Source organism: Podarcis vaucheri (assembly GCF_965113315.1).
Source record: "Podarcis vaucheri genome assembly, chromosome: W".
Taxonomy (NCBI): domain Eukaryota; kingdom Metazoa; phylum Chordata; class Lepidosauria; order Squamata; family Lacertidae; genus Podarcis; species Podarcis vaucheri.
In genome coordinates, this window is record NC_138757.1 from 1,517,947 (window position 1) to 1,535,115 (window position 17,169).

The window sequence follows — 17,169 nt, forward strand, 5'->3', positions numbered from 1 at the left end:
AACTTTAAAAATTTTATCTTCTGAATTTGAGACGACCGGGGGGTGTGCTAAAAGGAAGTCCCCACCCCCCCCCTTGTAGACGATCCAGAGCAACGATATAAGAGCTAAGCTGGAGTGCCTACCCTGTAAAGGGTGAGTTTTAAAAAGACAGTAACTTCCAAGATTTGGAAAGGCAAATTTGAGCAGGAGAGTGGAGTGTTGGAAGAGACTTTGTTTTGTTGTAAACAACCCTCCCCCCCGGGCCCGGGAGCGACCTGCTTTGGAGCCTGTTTAGAGGAGCAGAATTTGACAGCTGTCAAAGCTGTCAAATGGACTGTTAACAGTGGAAAAATTGATATTTAAGATCTCTCCGGATTAAAAGGAGTTACAATTGAATCAAAATTGTTGGAAACAAAGAAACAATAACAGGACAGAGGATTGTTGGAGAAAAGAACATTAAGTAACCAGATTCCCTCTAGGGGGAATTCTGTGGAATTACAATGGCTGTGGGTGGAAAGATACTGAGAGAAATCGAAAGGATGTTTTCACTGGTGGGAACCTTACAGGAGCAGACTACAGCTATGAGTAAACAACTGATGACCTTGAATTCTGAAACAAGTAGTTCTGCTGAATGTAATGAGGACTTGAGTGAGAAAGAACCCACAGCTGAATTTGAAATAATAAACAAAGAAGAGGAGAAGACAAAACAAGAAAGAGAACAAGTCAAGTGGGAAAATACTAACCAGAAGCCGACATTTGGAGAACATAAGCAAGGAGACTATTGGATTAAATCCATTTTAAGCCTACGAAAGATACAGAAGACGAAAGTGGAGGCCCCGGGAGTTTATGGAATTCAGGAGCTTGAAATAAAGAAGTACAATTGGGGCCTCCACATAGACTTTGACTTTGATTATCATCAAGACTCAGGCCTTGTGGAAATTCTTCAGCAGTTGCTTCTAAATATGGGAAGAGACTATGGATTGATTGGATTGATTGTGAAGGAACTCTTTCGAGACTCGATGACCGACAAAAAGGACTACCAACAAAACCGGCGGAGAGGGACTGAAAGAGATTTGAGAGCCTCGGACGTGCGGAACCCAGGCTAAAAAATGTTATTTTGGACATGTCTTGGGAAAGGACGCAAACCGGGGATGGGAGGGAGGGAAGCATTTAAATTCAAACAACACTCAAGACCAGGGGGTTTAGTTAATAAGAAAATTATTCAAGAAAAAATGAGAAATCGAGGGAAGAGAATTGGGGTCCAACTTAGGGAAAATTTATTTTTTGTTTTTCTTTATAAAAGGATTAATATTAAGATGGAAAAGGAAATGCCAACTTGCTGACATAAATTTGGGAATAGGGAGGCAAGGGTGGGGGTGGGGGGAAGTCAAGGACTAGGGTTAGAAAATAGGATGTTAGGAAATTGTACATGTTTGTTGTCTTTTATGTTTCTTTTGGTGTTCTGTGTTTTGTTTTTGTCTATATAAAATGTGAAAACCCAATAAAAAATTTTTTTTTTAAAAAAGGAAGTCTCCCTCAGGCCTCTGAAGCTGTGGCGCTGAGTACAGGCTCCGCACCCTAGGACAAATGGAGTTGACAGGAAGAGGAGCGGCACACCCATCACTCACTAGAGCAGTAGCAGTGTCGAACTTCCGGCGAGGCAGCATGGCGGCTGCAACAGCAGAAAAGAGCTCCTGGAGCCAGCCAGAGTAAAAGGCTCTGTCTGACCGATTCCCGGGCTTCCAGGACTTCTGCTGCCAGCTCTGCCAACTGAGAGGAACTGGGGGTGCCTTTCAAAGGAGCCAAAACACCCCCCACGACCCTGATTGAGCCGGAAAGGCACCCGACCCCCCCACCCCCCCAACAGCCGAGAGGAGCTCCAAATCCAGGAAGACAGGGGAGCTAACACAGAGAGGGAGAAAAAGAAAAGGGGGGAAGAAGAAGAAAAAGAAAGAAAAAGGAGCCCTAACTTTACTTTACCGCTGCTGCCCCCATCTCTGCCGACAAAGAAGAGGGGAGGTAGGTGAGCACGGAAGGCAAAAGAGGCTCCGAAAACACGTGGCTGAGCCGACTGGAGCCTACCCCTCCAGCTGCAAAGCCGCATGACAAAGGAGATAGCAGAAAAGAAAGGAAGAAACTACCCCCTTCTTTTCTCCTTTTTTTTTTTTTAAAAAAAATCTCTTTTTAACCCCTTCCTACCCCTCCCCCCCTTTTTAAAAAAAAGAAATTCTTTTTTATTCCCCCCCCCCATATACCTACTTTCATCATTTTTCTTTTTAAAAGAGGGGCCACGGCTGCTGCAGCCACCCTTTATTTGAATCTTTATTTTTATTTCTATCTTTTCTACACACTATTTAAAGACACACTTTTCCACACACACACACCCTCAATTTAAACCTCATTTTATTTTCACCTCAAACTCCCCTCTTAAGAATTAAAATGGCAGTACCCAGAAGACAGCCCTGAACCACCACAGGCCATTTCCTGGGACTGCCACTTCGCCCCAGACTTTCCACTCCCTTTTACCTATCCTCTTTTACCTATACTTTACTCATTTTTTTAAAAAAAAAAAATAATAAAAAGCTCTATCTATCTATCTATCTAAAGACAACCCTACTTTTTTTTTTACCTTTAATTCTCATTTTTATCCTTTACCCGTACATTTTTAATTACTTTTTTACAAACAAAAAATAATAACAATAATTAGGGGAAAATATTATTTATCTTTTTCTTTTTTTAAAAAAAACCCACACATTTCCCCCCCCTCTCTTTTTAAAGCCCTTTCTTTTCTATTTGTTGGCTTGTTTTTGAGGGGGGAATCTTTTGCCCCCAGCTACGACCACCACTCTCTTTTAAAACAAAAATTCCCTCCATATCACTGCTATTGTTATTGATACTCTCCCCCTCAACTCCCCCCCTCTTATTTTTCTCTCCCATTTTTCTCTCCCCTCTCTCTCTTCACCCCTCCTCATTTTTTCCCTTTATCCCACCTTTCATTTTCCATCCCCAATTTTGTTTTCTATCCCTTTTATTTTTTAAAATCAACCCCCCTTTTTAGCCTGTTTGTCAGTTTGTTTTTGAGAGGGGAGCCCTTCCCCCCACCCCCTCTTTTAAAATAAGACTTTTCCCCATACCATTGCAGCAGCTCTCCCTCCCTCCCTCCTCCCCTCCCCTCTCCCCCTCTCTTTTCTTCTCCTTCCTTTTCCCACCCTTCCCCCTCCTAGTCTCCTTTTCTCTCCCTCCTCCCTCTCTCCATCCCCCCTTCCCCTAAAGGAAATACATACACACATTCATATCACCCTATCATAATTTGCCCCCCTCATACTATAGCTAAAACTACTGCTGCAATCTAATACCGCTGATATTACTGTACTATCTCTCCTCACTCTTTCAACTCCCTTTTTGTCTCTCTCTCTCTCCTCTTTTACTCCAATCTCCCCTCTCCCCCCGCCTCCCCCTTCTTCCTTCTTTCTTCTTCTTCTTCTTCCCTTTTCTCCTTCCACCCTTTAGATATAGCCTATCAGTCCGTCTCTGTTTCTAAGCGCACTCCCAACCCCAATTTCCACCTTAACTGGACCCCAGTACCCCTTTTGGGTATATACAACCCCCTCCTAAACAAATATTTCCCTTGGCCCCACCCCTCTAATCTCTTGCATCTCTACCTGCTAACCCCCCTCCCTTTATATGAACTGTCTGTCCATTAGTCTACCCATCTCTGCTTACCTGCCCCCCAAGCCTCGGCGGCATCGCTGAGGCAACTACAGAAAACCCAAGAGAAGTTCTTAAAACACAGGCTAGAAGTGACACAAATGACCACCTAATCCAAACGCTCTGTACAGCCACCAGCCAACAAAGCCTGATCAGCTCAGCAACGCAACAATACCCAGGAATCACCACTGCCACAACTCCTAACCACCACACGCCCTACCCCAAGAGGACGCCAAGCCAACCTCAAACCAAAACTATCAGGGAGACTGAGATGACACCAACCAGGGAGATGGCAAACAATGCTAAGATGGTAACTCCCCTTCAAGATGATGACCACCCAATAACGAAACGAGATCTGAGGGAAATGGAAGCAAGATTAGAAGAAACACTGAAGGCCACAATGGCTCCCATGCAGGTACTAATCAACAATCTAACCTCCAAAGTGGAAGCTCTAGAGAACAAAAACCAAATGCAAGAAAGAATAATAGAGCAATACCGGGAGGAGAACGCACGTGTGAACAAGAAACTGGACGAACTGGTAAACCAAATGGAAGCAGAACACAGAGAGATGAAAATTAAGCAAGCGGACCTCGAAGACCGCAACAGACGTTGTAACATCCGCTTCCGCAACTTTCCTGAAAAAACAGAGGAGAAAAGCCCAGCAGACCTAATTATACGCTGGCTGAAAAACACAATCCCAACCCTGAAACTTGAAGCAGATGACTTGGAGAGGGCTCACAGAGCCCTAAAACCTATGCCAAAACCCAGCGCCCCCCCAAGAGACATCATTGTATGCTTCACACACTACAAAAAGAAGGAAGAGATATGGCACCAACTCAGAAACTCAAGCAACCTTCGATATGGCGAAACCCCTATTCTGGCCTTACAGGACCTGTCTCAGGATACCCTAAACCGGAGGAAAACCCTGCGCCCATGCACCCAGCGTCTCCAACAAGCAGGGATCAAATACCGATGGGGCTTCCCCTTCCGCCTCATTGTAACAACCAACACAACACAACACATAGCTACCAACATACCTGAGGCCCTGCAACTACTAAAGAACCTTGAACTCGACCTCCCACCGGAATGGCAACCGACAAACCCACCAAGCGACAGCCCCAACCACGAGGAAACAACAGCAAACAACTGGACAACGGTACAGAAGAAAAAGAGACAACAGAAGCGGCACAACAACGCAAACCAATACAGGCAAGCATCATGCTCAGAACCGTCCCGCCGGCCATACGACACAAGAAACCAGACCAAGATTAACCAAACCAATTCATCGCAGATGGACAACCCTACAACAACAACAGCCGCAGCTGAATGAAGAAACCAGGAAAAAACCACAAACTGAAGGACTGGTGATTTCCCCCCCTCTTTCCCCCTCCCCCCCAAAACATAGATTTAGTTAACACCATCAGCATCCCCCCCAACCCCACACCCCCACAGAAATCCCCACCCCAACACCAGTCCAGACGACCTCAACCACATTCCCCATCACCCACACATTCAACACCCCTATACTCCATACTAGGGAAAAACAAATCTTCCAACCTTAATAACACAACCCACAATCAGGCTAAAATCTGATACCCAACCAGCACTATGGTGGCACCAGAGCGTACCAGCACCCACATCCCCACCCCAACACACCAACAATGTTGCTCATAACACTGGCAACATTGCTTATGAACCTTATACCTGACATTGACGCTACAAAGTCACTTCACACTGTCTCGCTGATCACCCCCTATTGCAAACAACAGGGGGGATGGCCTGTCCTTGAACACGGCCTTCCACACCAGCTGAGACCTAGGACCAACTGGCTAAATGCCAGATGGCCTAAAATACGCCAAACAAACACCTATATGATTACATATAGGAAACTCTCTACAACTTACCCCCTACTCTTTAACCCAAATCTTACTCTAATCCCATTACCCCCCCACCCACCACACCCTAGGTCAGCGCAACCCCACTGGTTCTTTAAACAACACGAAGAGAGAGACACAAGACAACCCGAACGGGTTGGCAGGGAATTGCCCCACATAATAGATAAGCAAGATGGCTAACCTAAAAGCAATCACATTAAATGTGAGGGGGCTGGGAAACCCCATCAAAAGAAAACGCATCACCTCATACATAAACACCATGAAACCACACATCACCTTCCTACAAGAAATACACAACCCACCCAAAGGCAGCAAACTCCTGAGCGACCCCCGCTTCAGTCAACAGTGGGTCGCACGAGGCTCAGGGAAAGCTCGTGGGGTAGCCATAATACTCAGTAGAGACCTGAACTTCACTGCCACAACAGTCCTCAAGGACAGAAAAGGCAGATTCATTTTCGCTAAAGGGACACTAGATGGCAAAATCAAACTGACAATCGGCTCCATATATGCCCCAAACACAGCAGTAGCAGTGTCCCGGAGGCCTACCTCAGCCCTCTTAAGCTGTGGCGGTGAGTGCAGGCTCCGCCCCCTAGGCAAGATGGAGTTGGCAGGAAAGGGAGCGGCCCACCCAGCACTTACTACAGCAGCAGCAGTGTCCCGGAAGCTTCCCTCAGGCCTCTAACACTGTGGCGGTGAGTGCCAGCTCCGCCCCCTAGGCCAGATGGAGTTGGCAGGAAGGGGAGCGGCCCACCCAGCACTCACTAGAGCAGCAGCAGCAGCAGTATCCCGGAAGCCTCACTCAGGCCTCTTAAGCTGTGGCGGTGAGTGCAGGCTCCGCCCCCTACGCCAGATGGAGTTGGCAGGAAAGGGAGCGGCCCACCCAGCACTCACTAGAGCAGCAGCAGCAGTGTCCCGGAGGCCTTGATGGAGGCCCTCAAGCTGTGGCGGTGAGTGCAGAGTCCGCCCCCTAGGCCGGATGGAGTTGGCAGGAAAGGGAGTGGCCCACCCAGCACTCACTACAGCAGCAGCAGCATCAGTGTCCCGGAAGTCTCCCTCAGGCCTCTTAAGCTGTGGCAGTGAGTGCAGGCTCCGCCCCCTAGGCCAGATGGAGTTGGCAGGAAAGAGAGCGGCCCACCCAGCACTCACTAGAGCAGCAGCAGTGTCCCGGAAGCCTCCCTCAGGCCTCTTAAGCTGTGGCGGTGAGTGCAGGCTCCGCCCCCTAGGCCAGATGCAGTTGGCAGGAAAGGGAGCCGCCCACCCAGCACTCAGTAAGGCAGCAGCAGCAGCAGTGTCCCGGAAGCCTCCCTCAGGCCTCTTAAGGTGTGGCGCTGAGTGCAGGCTCCGCCCCCTAGGCCAGATGCAGTTGGCAGGAAAGGGAGCGGCCCACCCAGCATTCACTAGTGCTGCAGCAGCAGCAGTGTCCCGGAAATCTCCCTCAGGCCTCTTAAGTTGTGGGGGTGAATGCAGGCTCCGCCCCCTAGGCCAGATGGAGTTGGCAGGAAAGGGAGCGGCCCACCCAGCACTCACTAGAGCAGCAGCAGCAACAGTGTCCCGGAGGCCTCCCTCAGGCCACTTAAGCTGTGGCGGTGAGTGCAGGCTCCGCCCCCTAGGCCAGATGGAGTTGGCAGGAAAGGGAGCGGCCCACCCAACACTCACTAGAGCAGAAGCAGCAACAGTGTCCCGGAGGCCTCCCTCAGGCCACTTAAGCTGTGGCGGTGAGTGCAGGCTCCGCCCCCTAGGCCAGATGGAGTTGGCAGGAAAGGGAGCGGCCCCCCCAGCACTCACTAGAGCAGCAGCAGTGTCCCGGAAGCCTCGCTCAGGCCTCTTAAGCTGTGGCGGTGAGTGCAGGCTCTGCCCCCTAGGCCAGATGGAGTTGGCAGGAAAGGGAGCGGCCCACCCAGCACTCACTAGAGCAGCAGCAGCAGTGTCCCGGAAGCCTCCCTTAAGCCTCTTAAGCTGTGGCGGTGAGTGCAGGCTCTGCCCCGTAGGCCAGATGGAGTTGGCAGGAAAGGGAGCGGCCCACCCAGCACTCACTAGCGCAGCAGCAGTGTTCCGGAAGTCTCCCTCAGGCCTCTTAAGGTGTGGCGCTGAGTGCAGGCTCCGCCCCCTAGGCCAGGTGGAGTTGGCAGGAAAGGGAGCGGCCCACACAACACTCAGTAGAGCAGCAGCAGTGTCCCGGAAGCCTCCCTCAGGCCACTTAAGCTGTGGCGGTGAGTGCAGGCTCCGCCCCCTAGGCCAGATGGAGTTGGCAGGAAAGGGAGCGGCCCCCCCAGCACTCACTAGAGCAGCAGCAGTGTCCCGGAAGTCTCCCTCAGGCCTCTTAAGCTGTGGCGGTGAGTGCAGGCTCTGCCCCCTAGGCCAGATGGAGTTGGCAGGAAAGGGAGCGGCCCACCCAGCACTCACTAGAGCAGCAGCAGCAGTGTCCCGGAAGCCTCCCTTAAGCCTCTTAAGCTGTGGCGGTGAGTGCAGGCTCTGCCCCGTAGGCCAGATGGAGTTGGCAGGAAAGGGAGCGGCCCACCCAGCACTCACTAGCGCAGCAGCAGTGTTCCGGAAGTCTCCCTCAGGCCTCTTAAGGTGTGGCGCTGAGTGCAGGCTCCGCCCCCTAGGCCAGGTGGAGTTGGCAGGAAAGGGAGCGGCCCACACAGCACTCAGTAGAGCAGCAGCAGTGTCCCGGAAGCCTCGCTCAGGCCTCTTAAGCTGTGGCGGTGAGTGCAGGCTCCGCCCCCTAGGCCAGATGGAGTTGGCAGGAAAGGGAGCGGCCCACCCAGCACTCACTAGCGCAGCAGCAGTGTTCCGGAAGTCTCCCTCAGGCCTCTTAAGGTGTGGCGCTGAGTGCAGGCTCCGCCCCCTAGGCCAGATGCAGTTGGCAGGAAAGGGAGCGGCCCACCCAGCACTCAGTAGAGCAGCAGCAGCAGCAGTATCCCGGAAGTCTCCCTCAGGCCTCTTAAGGTGTGGCGCTGAGTGCAGGCTCCGCCCCCTAGGCCAGATGCAGTTGGCAGGAAAGGGAGCGGCCCACCCAGCACTCACTAGAAAAGCAGCATCAGCAGCAGTGTCCCGGAAGCCTCCCTCATACATCTTAAGCTGTGGCGGTGAGTGCAGGCTCCGCCCCTGGGCCAGATGGAGTTGGCAGGAAGGGGAGCGGCCCACCCAGCACTCACTAGAGCAGCAGCAGTATCACGGACACCTCCCTCAGGCCTCTTAAGCTGTGGCGGTGAGTGCAGGCTCCACCCCCTAGGCCAGATGGAGTTGGCAGGAAAGGGAGCGGCCCACCCAGCACTCACTAGAGCAGCAGCAGCAACAGTGTCCCGGAGGCCTCCCTCAGGCCACTTAAGCTGTGGCGGTGAGTGCAGGCTCCGCCCCCTAGGCCAGATGGAGTTGGCAGGAAAGGGAGCGGCCCACCCAACACTCACTAGAGCAGAAGCAGCAACAGTGTCCCGGAGGCCTCCCTCAGGCCACTTAAGCTGTGGCGGTGAGTGCAGGCTCCGCCCCCTAGGCCAGATGGAGTTGGCAGGAAAGGGAGCGGCCCACCCAACACTCACTAGAGCAGAAGCAGCAACAGTGTCCCGGAGGCCTCCCTCAGGCCACTTAAGCTGTGGCGGTGAGTGCAGGCTCCGCCCCCTAGGCCAGATGGAGTTGGCAGGAAAGGGAGCGGCCCCCCCAGCACTCACTAGAGCAGCAGCAGTGTCCCGGAAGCCTCGCTCAGGCCTCTTAAGCTGTGGCGGTGAGTGCAGGCTCCGCCCCCTAGGCCAGAGGGAGTTGGAAGGAAAGGGAGCGGCCCACCCAGCACTCAGTAGCGCAGCAGCAGTGTTCCGGAAGTCTCCCTCAGGCCTCTTAAGCTGTGGCGGTGAGTGCAGGCTCTGCCCCCTAGGCCAGATGGAGTTGGCAGGAAAGGGAGCGGCCCACCCAGCACTCACTAGAGCAGCAGCAGCAGCAGCAGCAGTGTCTCGGAAGCCTCCCTCAGGCCTCTTAAGGTGTGGCGCTGAGTGCAGGCTCCGCCCCCTAGGCCAGATGGAGTTGGCAGGAAAGGGAGCGGCCCACCCAGCACTCACTAGAGCAGCAGCAGCAGTGTCCCGGAAGCCTCCCTCAGGCCTCTTAAACATGGTGGTGAGTGCAGGCTCCGCCCCCGAGGCCAGATGGAGTTGGCAGGAAAGGGAGCGGCCCACCCAGCACTCACTAGAGCAGCAGCAGCAGTGTCCCGGAAGCCTCCCTCGGGCCTCTTAAGCTGTGGCGGTGAGTGCAGGCTCCGCCCCCGAGGCCAGATGGAGTTGGCAGGAAAGGGAGCGGCCCACCCAGCACTCACTAGTGCAGCAGCAGCAGTGTCCCGGAAGCCTCCCTCAGGCATCTGAAGCTGTGGTGGTTAGTGCAGGCTCCGCCCCCTAGGCCAGATGTAGTTGGCAGAAAAGGGAGCGGCCCACCCAGGACTCACTAGAGCAGCATCAGTGTCCCGGAAGCCTCCCTCAGGCCTCTTAAGCTGTGGGGGTGAGTGCAGGCTCCGCCCCCTAGGCCAGATGGAGTTGGCAGGAAAGGGAGCGGCCCACCCAACACTCACTAGAGCAGCAGCAGCAGCAGCAGTGTCCCGGAAGCCTCCCTCAGGCCTCTTAAGCTGTGGCGGTGAGTGCAGGCTCCGCCCCCTAGGCCAGATGGAGTTGGCAGGAAGGGGAGCGGCCCACCCAGCACTCACTAGAGCAGCAGCAGCAGTGTCCCGGAAGCCTCCCTCAGGCCTCTTAAGCTGTGGCGGTGAGTGCAGGCTCCGCCCCCTAGGCCAGATGGAGTTGGCAGGAAAGGGGGCGGTCCACCCAGCACTCACTAGAGCAGCAGCAGCAGTGTCCCGGAAGCCTCCCTCAGGCCTCTTAAGCTGTGGCGGTGAGTGCAGGCTCCGCCCCCTAGGCCAGATGGAGTTGGCAGGAAAGGGAGCGGCCCACCCAGCACTCACTAGAGCAGCAGCAGCAGCAGCAGTGTCCCGGAAGCCTCCCTCAGGCCTCTTAAGCTGTGGCGGTGAGTGCAGGCTCCGCCCCCTAGGCCAGATGGAGTTGGCAGGAAGGGGAGCGGCCCACCCAGCACTCACTAGAGTAGCATCAGCAGCAGTGTCCCGGAAGCCTCCCTCAGGCCTCTTAAGCTGTGGCGGTGAGTGCAGACTCTGCCCCCTAGGCCAGATGGAGTTGGCAGGAAAGTGAGCGGCCCACCCAGCACTCACTAGAGCAGCAGCAGCAGTGTCCCGGAAGCCTCCCTCAGGCATCTGAAGCTGTGGCGGTGAGTGCAGGCTCCGCCCCCTAGGCCAGATGTAGTTGGCAGAAAAGGGAGCGGCCCACCCAGCACTCACTAGAGCAGCAGCAGCAGTGTCCCGGAAGCCTCCCTCAGGCCTCTTAAGCTGTGGCGGTGAGTGCAGGCTCCGCCCCCTAGGCCAGATGGAGTTGGCAGGAAAGGGAGCGGCCCATCCAGCACTCACTAGAGCAGCAGCAGCAGCAGCAGTGTCCCGGAAGCCTCCCTCAGGCCTCTTAAGCTGTGGTGGTTAGTGCAGGCTCCGCCCCCTAGGCCAGATGGAGTTGGCTGGAAAGGGAGCGGCCCATCCAGCACTCACTAGAGCAGCAGCAGCAGTGTCCCGGAAGCCTCCCTCAGGCATCTGAAGCTGTGGCGGTGAGTGCAGGCTCCGCCCCCTAGGCCAAATGGAGTTGGCAGGAAGGGGAGCGGCCCACCGAGCACTCACTAGAGCAGCAGCAGCAGCAGCAGTGTCCCGGAAGCCTCCCTCAGGCCTCTTAAGCTGTGGCGGTGAGTGCAGGCTCCGCCCCCTAGGCCAGATGGAGTTGGCAGGAAGGGGAGCGGCCCACCGAGCACTCACTAGAGTAGCATCAGCAGCAGTGTCCCGGAAGCCTCCCTCAGGCCTTTTAAGCTGTGGCGGTGAGTGCAGGCTCCGCCCCCTAGGCCAGATGGAGTTGGCAGGAAAGGGAGCGGCCCACCCAGTACTCAGTAGAGCAGCAGCAGTGTCCCGGAAGCCTCCCTCAGGACTCTTAAGCTGTGGCGGTGAGTACAGGCTCCGCCCCCTAGGCCAGATGGAGTTGGCAGGAAAGGGAGCGGCCCACCCAGCACTCACTAGAGCAGCAGCAGTGTCCCGGAAGCCTCCCTCGGGCCTCTTAAGCTGTGGTGGTGAGTGCAGGCTCCGCCCCCTAGGCCAGATGGAGTTGGCAGGAAGGGGAGCGGCCCACCGAGCACTCACTAGAGTAGCATCAGCAGCAGTTCTTATCAGACTTGCCAGATCACCTTCAAAAAATAGAATCACATGCCCCTAAACTTAATCAGAAACCAGTTCCTCTCTTATTATACGCAGACGATGCAGTTCTACTATCATTTACGAGTTTGGGTCTGAAACGTCTTATATCTTCTCTGATCCTTTACTGCGGATGTAATAAACTCTCAATAAATTATGAGAAGACAAAAATTTTGGTCTTCTCGAATGGTTGGAAACTAGAGAAATGGAAAATAAGAGGGCAAGAAATCCAACAAGTAAAAATCTATAGGTATCTGGGAATCTTATTCCAGAGCAATTTAGGGTGGGCAAATCATCGCACAAACGCCATAAAACAGGCAAAGTGCACCTCATCAGAAGTTGCCCGTTTTTATTATCAGAAAGGTAATCAATTTATTCCTGCGGCCAATCAGATATTTCAAACAAAAGTGCAAGCCCAGATACTCTATGGAATCCCACTATGGGTCCAAGCATATAACAGTGATTTAAAAAAGATTCACTCCAGCTTTCTGAGACGTATTCTTGGACTCCCAGCTGTGATCAAATATGAAACAATGTGTGCAGAAATAGGCATACACACAATGGAATATTGGGCCTGGTCCACCTCAATAAAGTACTGGTTACGCTGCCATTTTCGCTGCTCTCCATCAAGCCTGCTCGCTGATTTGCTCGAAGACTCCTATAAATCAAGATGGTATCAGTACCTTGAAAAAAAGATTGAATCTTTAGGCATCGAGCTGGAGCCCCTGTACAATTCTAATGAGCAATACATTTTCCATAATATCCTAACTAGACTAAAGGATGTCGAGAGACAAAATATTATGGCAGCTGTAAACAAAATTTGCTCCCCCATATTCTATGATTTAAATATCTTAGATAGCAGAGCCAATTACGTCACTAAATTAATAATTCCAGCCCAACGTAGGGCTTTTATGCTGGCCCGGTTGAATGTTTTTCCCTCAGCATTTGTCTGGGGAAGATATCAAAACATCCCTAGAAACAAGAGACTCTGCAGATGTTCTATGAATGTCCCGGACACTGTAGAGCATATTCTCTTTCATTGCCCATTGTACAGTACGCTCCGTCAACGCGTGCTGTCCCCTCTTTTGGGTGGCCAGGAACCCCAGCAAGGTGAATGTGTGGGATTCTGCCTATCCGACGTTGACCAAAGGGTAACGGCGGGGGTAGCTGAGTTTTTGGTAGCAGCCCTCCAAGGAGCAGGTTAACAAGGAAAACCACTGACTCTATATGTATATATATATATATGTATGTAGCCAACCGCTGCCTTTTTATATATATTTCAAGTCACTTACATGTTATTTTCTCTTTTATGGTTTTATTTGTACAATGCCTAATAAAGGTTTGATTTCAATTCAATTCAGCAGCAGTGTCCCGGAAGCCTCCCTCAGGCCTTTTAAGCTGTGGCGGTGAGTGCAGGCTCCGCCCCCTAGGCCAGATGGAGTTGGCAGGAAAGGGAGCGGCCCACCCAGCACTCACTAGTGCAGCATCAGTGTCCCGGAAGCCTCCCTCAGGCCTCGTAAGCTGTGGCGTTGAGTGCAGGCTCCGCCCCCTAGGCCAGATGGAGTTGGCAGGAAAGGGAGCGGCCCACCCAGCACTCACTAGTGCAGCAGCAGCAGTGTCCCGGAAGCCTCCCTCAGGCCTCTTAAGCTGTGGCGGTGAGTGCAGGCTCCGCCCCCTAGACCAGATGGAGTTGGCAGGAAAGGGAGCGGCCCACCCAGCACTCACTAGTGCAGCAGCAGCAGTGTCCCGGAAGCCTCCCTCAGGCCTCTTAAGCTGTGGCGGTGAGTGCAGGCTCCGCCCCCCAGGCCAGATAGAGTTGGCAGGAAAGAGAGCGGCCCACCCAGCACTCAGTAGAGCAGCAGCAGCAGCAGTGTCCCGGAAGCCTCCCTCAGGCCTCTTAAGCTGTGGCGGTGAGTGCAGGCTCCGCCCCCTAGGCCAGATGGAGTTGGCAGGAAAGGGAGCGGCCCACCCAGCACTCACTAGTGCAGCAGCAGCAGTGTCCCGGAAGCCTCCCTCAGGCCTCGTAAGCTGTGCGGGTGAGTGCAGGCTCCGCCCCCTAGGCCAGATGGAGTTGGCAGGAAGGGGAGCGGCCCACCCAGCACTCAGTAGAGCAGCAGCAGCAGCAGTGTCCCGGAAGCCTCCCTCAGGCCTCTTAAGCTGTGGCGGTGAGTGCAGGCTCCGCCCCCTAGGCCAGATGTAGTTGGCAGGAAAGGGAGCGGCCCACCCAGCACTCAGTAGAGCAGCAGCAGCAGCAGTGTCCCGGAAGCCTCCCTCAGGCCTTTTAAGTTGTGGCGGTGAGTGCAGGCTCCGCCCCCTAGGCCAGATGGAGTTGGCAGGAAGGGGAGCGGCCCACCCAGCACTCACTAGAGCAGCATCAGTGTCCCGGAAGCCTCCCTCAGGCCTCTTAAGCTGTGGCGGTGAGTGCAGGCTCCGCCCCCTAGGCCAGATGGAGTTGGCAGGAAAGGGAGCGGCCCACCCAGCACTCACTAGAGCAGCAGCAGCAACAGTGTCCCGGAGGCCTCCCTCAGGCCACTTAAGCTGTGGCGGTGAGTGCAGGCTCCGCCCCCTAGGCCAGATGGAGTTGGCAGGAAAGGGAGCGGCCCACCCAGCACTCATTAGAGCAGCAGCAGCAGCAGTGTCCCGGAAGCCTCCCTCAGGCCTCTTAAGTTGTGGCGGTGAGCGCAGGATCCGCCCCCTAGGCCAGATGGAGTTGGCAGGAAAGGGAGCGGCCCATCCAGCACTCACTAGAGCAGCAGCAGAAGCAGTAGTGTCCCGGAAGCCTCCCTCAGGCCACTTAAGCTGTGGCAGTGAGTGCAGGCTATGCCCCCTAGGCCAGATGGAGTTGGCAGGAAAGAGAGCGGCCCACCCAGCACTCACTAGAGCAGCAGCAGCAGTGTCCCGGAAGCCTCCCTCAGGCCTCGTAAGCTGTGGCGTTGAGTGCAGGCTCCGCCCCCTAGGCCAGATGGAGTTGGCAGGAAAGGGAGCGGCCCACCCAGCACTCAGTAGAGCAGCAGCAGCAGTGTCCCGGAAGCCTCCCTCAGGCCTCTTAAGCTGTGGTGGTGAGTGCAGGCTCCGCTCCCTAGGCCAGATGGAGTTGGCAGGAAGGGGAGCGGCCCACCCAGCACTCACTTGAGCTGTAGCAGCAGTGTCCCGGAAGCCTCCCTCAGGCCTTTTAAGTTGTGGCGGTGAGTGCAGGCTCCGCCCCCTAGGCCAGATGGCGTTGGCAGGAAGGGGAGCGGCCCACCCAGCACTCAGTAGAGCAGCAGCAGCAGTGTCCCGGAAGCCTCCCTCAGACCTTTTAAGTTGTGGCGGTGAGTGCAGGCTCCGCCCCCTAGGCCAGATGGAGTTGGCAGGAAAGTGAGCGGCCCACCCAGCACTCACTACAGCAGCAGCAGTGTCCCGGAAGCCTCCCTCAGGACTCTTAAGCTGTGGCGGTGAGTGCAGGCTCCGCCCCCTAGGCCAAATGGAGTTGGCAGGAAAGGGAGCGGCCCACCCAGCACTCACTAGTGCAGCAGCAGCAGTGTCCCGGAAGCCTCCCTCAGGCATCTGAAGCTGTGGCGGTGAGTGCAGGCTCCGCCCCCTAGGCCAGATGGAGTTGGCGGGAAAGGGAACGGCCCACCCAGCACTCACTAGTGCAGCAGCAGCAGTGTCCCGGAAGCCTCCCTCAGGCATCTGAAGCTGTGGCAGTGAGTGCAGGCTCCGCCCCCTAGGCCAGATGGAGTTGGGAAAGGGAACGGCCCACCCAGCACTCACTAGTGCAGCAGCAGCAGTGTCCCGGAAGCCTCCCTCAGCCCTCTTAAGCTGTGGCGGTGAGTGCAGGCTCCGCCCCCTAGGCCAGATGTAGTTGGCAGGAAAGGGAGCGGCCCACCCAGCACTCAGTAGAGCAGCAGCAGCAGCAGTGTACTGGAAGCGTCCCTCAGGCCTCTTAAGCTGTGGTGGTGAGTGCAGGCTCCGCCCCCTAGGCCAGATGGAGTTGGCAGGAAAGGGAGCGGCCCACCCAGCACTCAGTAGAGCAGCAGCAGCAGTGTCCCGGAAGCCTCCCTCAGGCCTTTTAAGTTGTGGCGGTGAGTGCAGGCTCCGCCCCCTAGGTCAGATGGCGTTGGAAGGAAGGGGAGCGGCCCACCCAGCACTCACTTGAGCTGTAGCAGCAGTGTCCCGGAAGCCTCCCTCAGGCCTTTTAAGTTGTGGCGGTGAGTGCAGGCTCCGCCCCCTAGGCCAGATGGCGTTGGCAGGAAGGGGAGCGGCCCACCCAGCACTCAGTAGAGCAGCAGCAGCAGTGTCCCGGAAGCCTCCCTCAGACCTTTTAAGTTGTGGCGGTGAGTGCAGGCTCCGCCCCCTAGGCCAGATGGAGTTGGCAGGAAAGTGAGCGGCCCACCCAGCACTCACTAGAGCAGCAGCAGCAGTGTCCCGGAAGCCTCCCTCCGGCCTCTTAAGCTGTGGCGGTGAGTGCAGGCTCTGCCCCCTAGGCCAGATGGAGTTGGCAGGAAAGGGAGCGGCCCACCCAGCACTCACTAGAGCAGCAGCAGCAGCAGCAGCAGTGTCCCGGAAGCCTCCCTCAGGCCTCTTATCCTGTGGCGTTGAGTGCAGGCTCCGCCCCCTAGGCCAGATGGAGTTGGCAGGAAAGGGAGCGGCCCACCCAGCACTCACTAGAGCAGCAGCAGCAGTGTCCCGGAAGCCTCCCTCAGGCCTTTTAAGCTGTGGCGGTGAGTGCAGGCTCCGCCCCCTAGGCCAGATGGAGTTGGCAGGAAAGGGAGCGGCCCACCCAGCACTCACTAGTGCAGCAGCAGCAGCAGTTTCCCGGAAGCCTCGCTCAGGCCTCTTATGCTGTGGGGGTGAGTGCAGGCTCCGCCCCCTAGGCCAGATGGAGTTGGCAGGAAAGGGAGCGGCCCACCCAGCACTCACTAGAGCAGCAGCAGCAGTGTCCCGGAAGCCTCCCTCAGGCCTTTTAAGCTGTGGCGGTGAGTGCAGGTTCCGCCCCCTAGGCCAGATGGAGTTGGCAGGAAAAGGAGCGGCCCACCCAGCACTCACTAGAGCAGCAGCAGCAACAGTGTCCCGGAGGCCTTGATGGAGGCCCTCAAGCTGTGGCAGTGAATGCAGGCTCCGCCCCCTAGGCCAGATGGAGTTGGCAGGAAGGGGAGCGACCCACCCAGAACTCACTAGAAAAGCAGCATCAGCAGCAGTGTCCCGGAAGCCTCCCTCATACATCTTAAGCTGTGGCGGTGAGTGCAGGCTCCGCCCCTGGGCCAGATGGAGTTGGCAGGAAGGGGAGCGGCCCACCCAGCACTCACTAGAGCAGCAGCAGTATCACGGACACCTCCCTCAGGC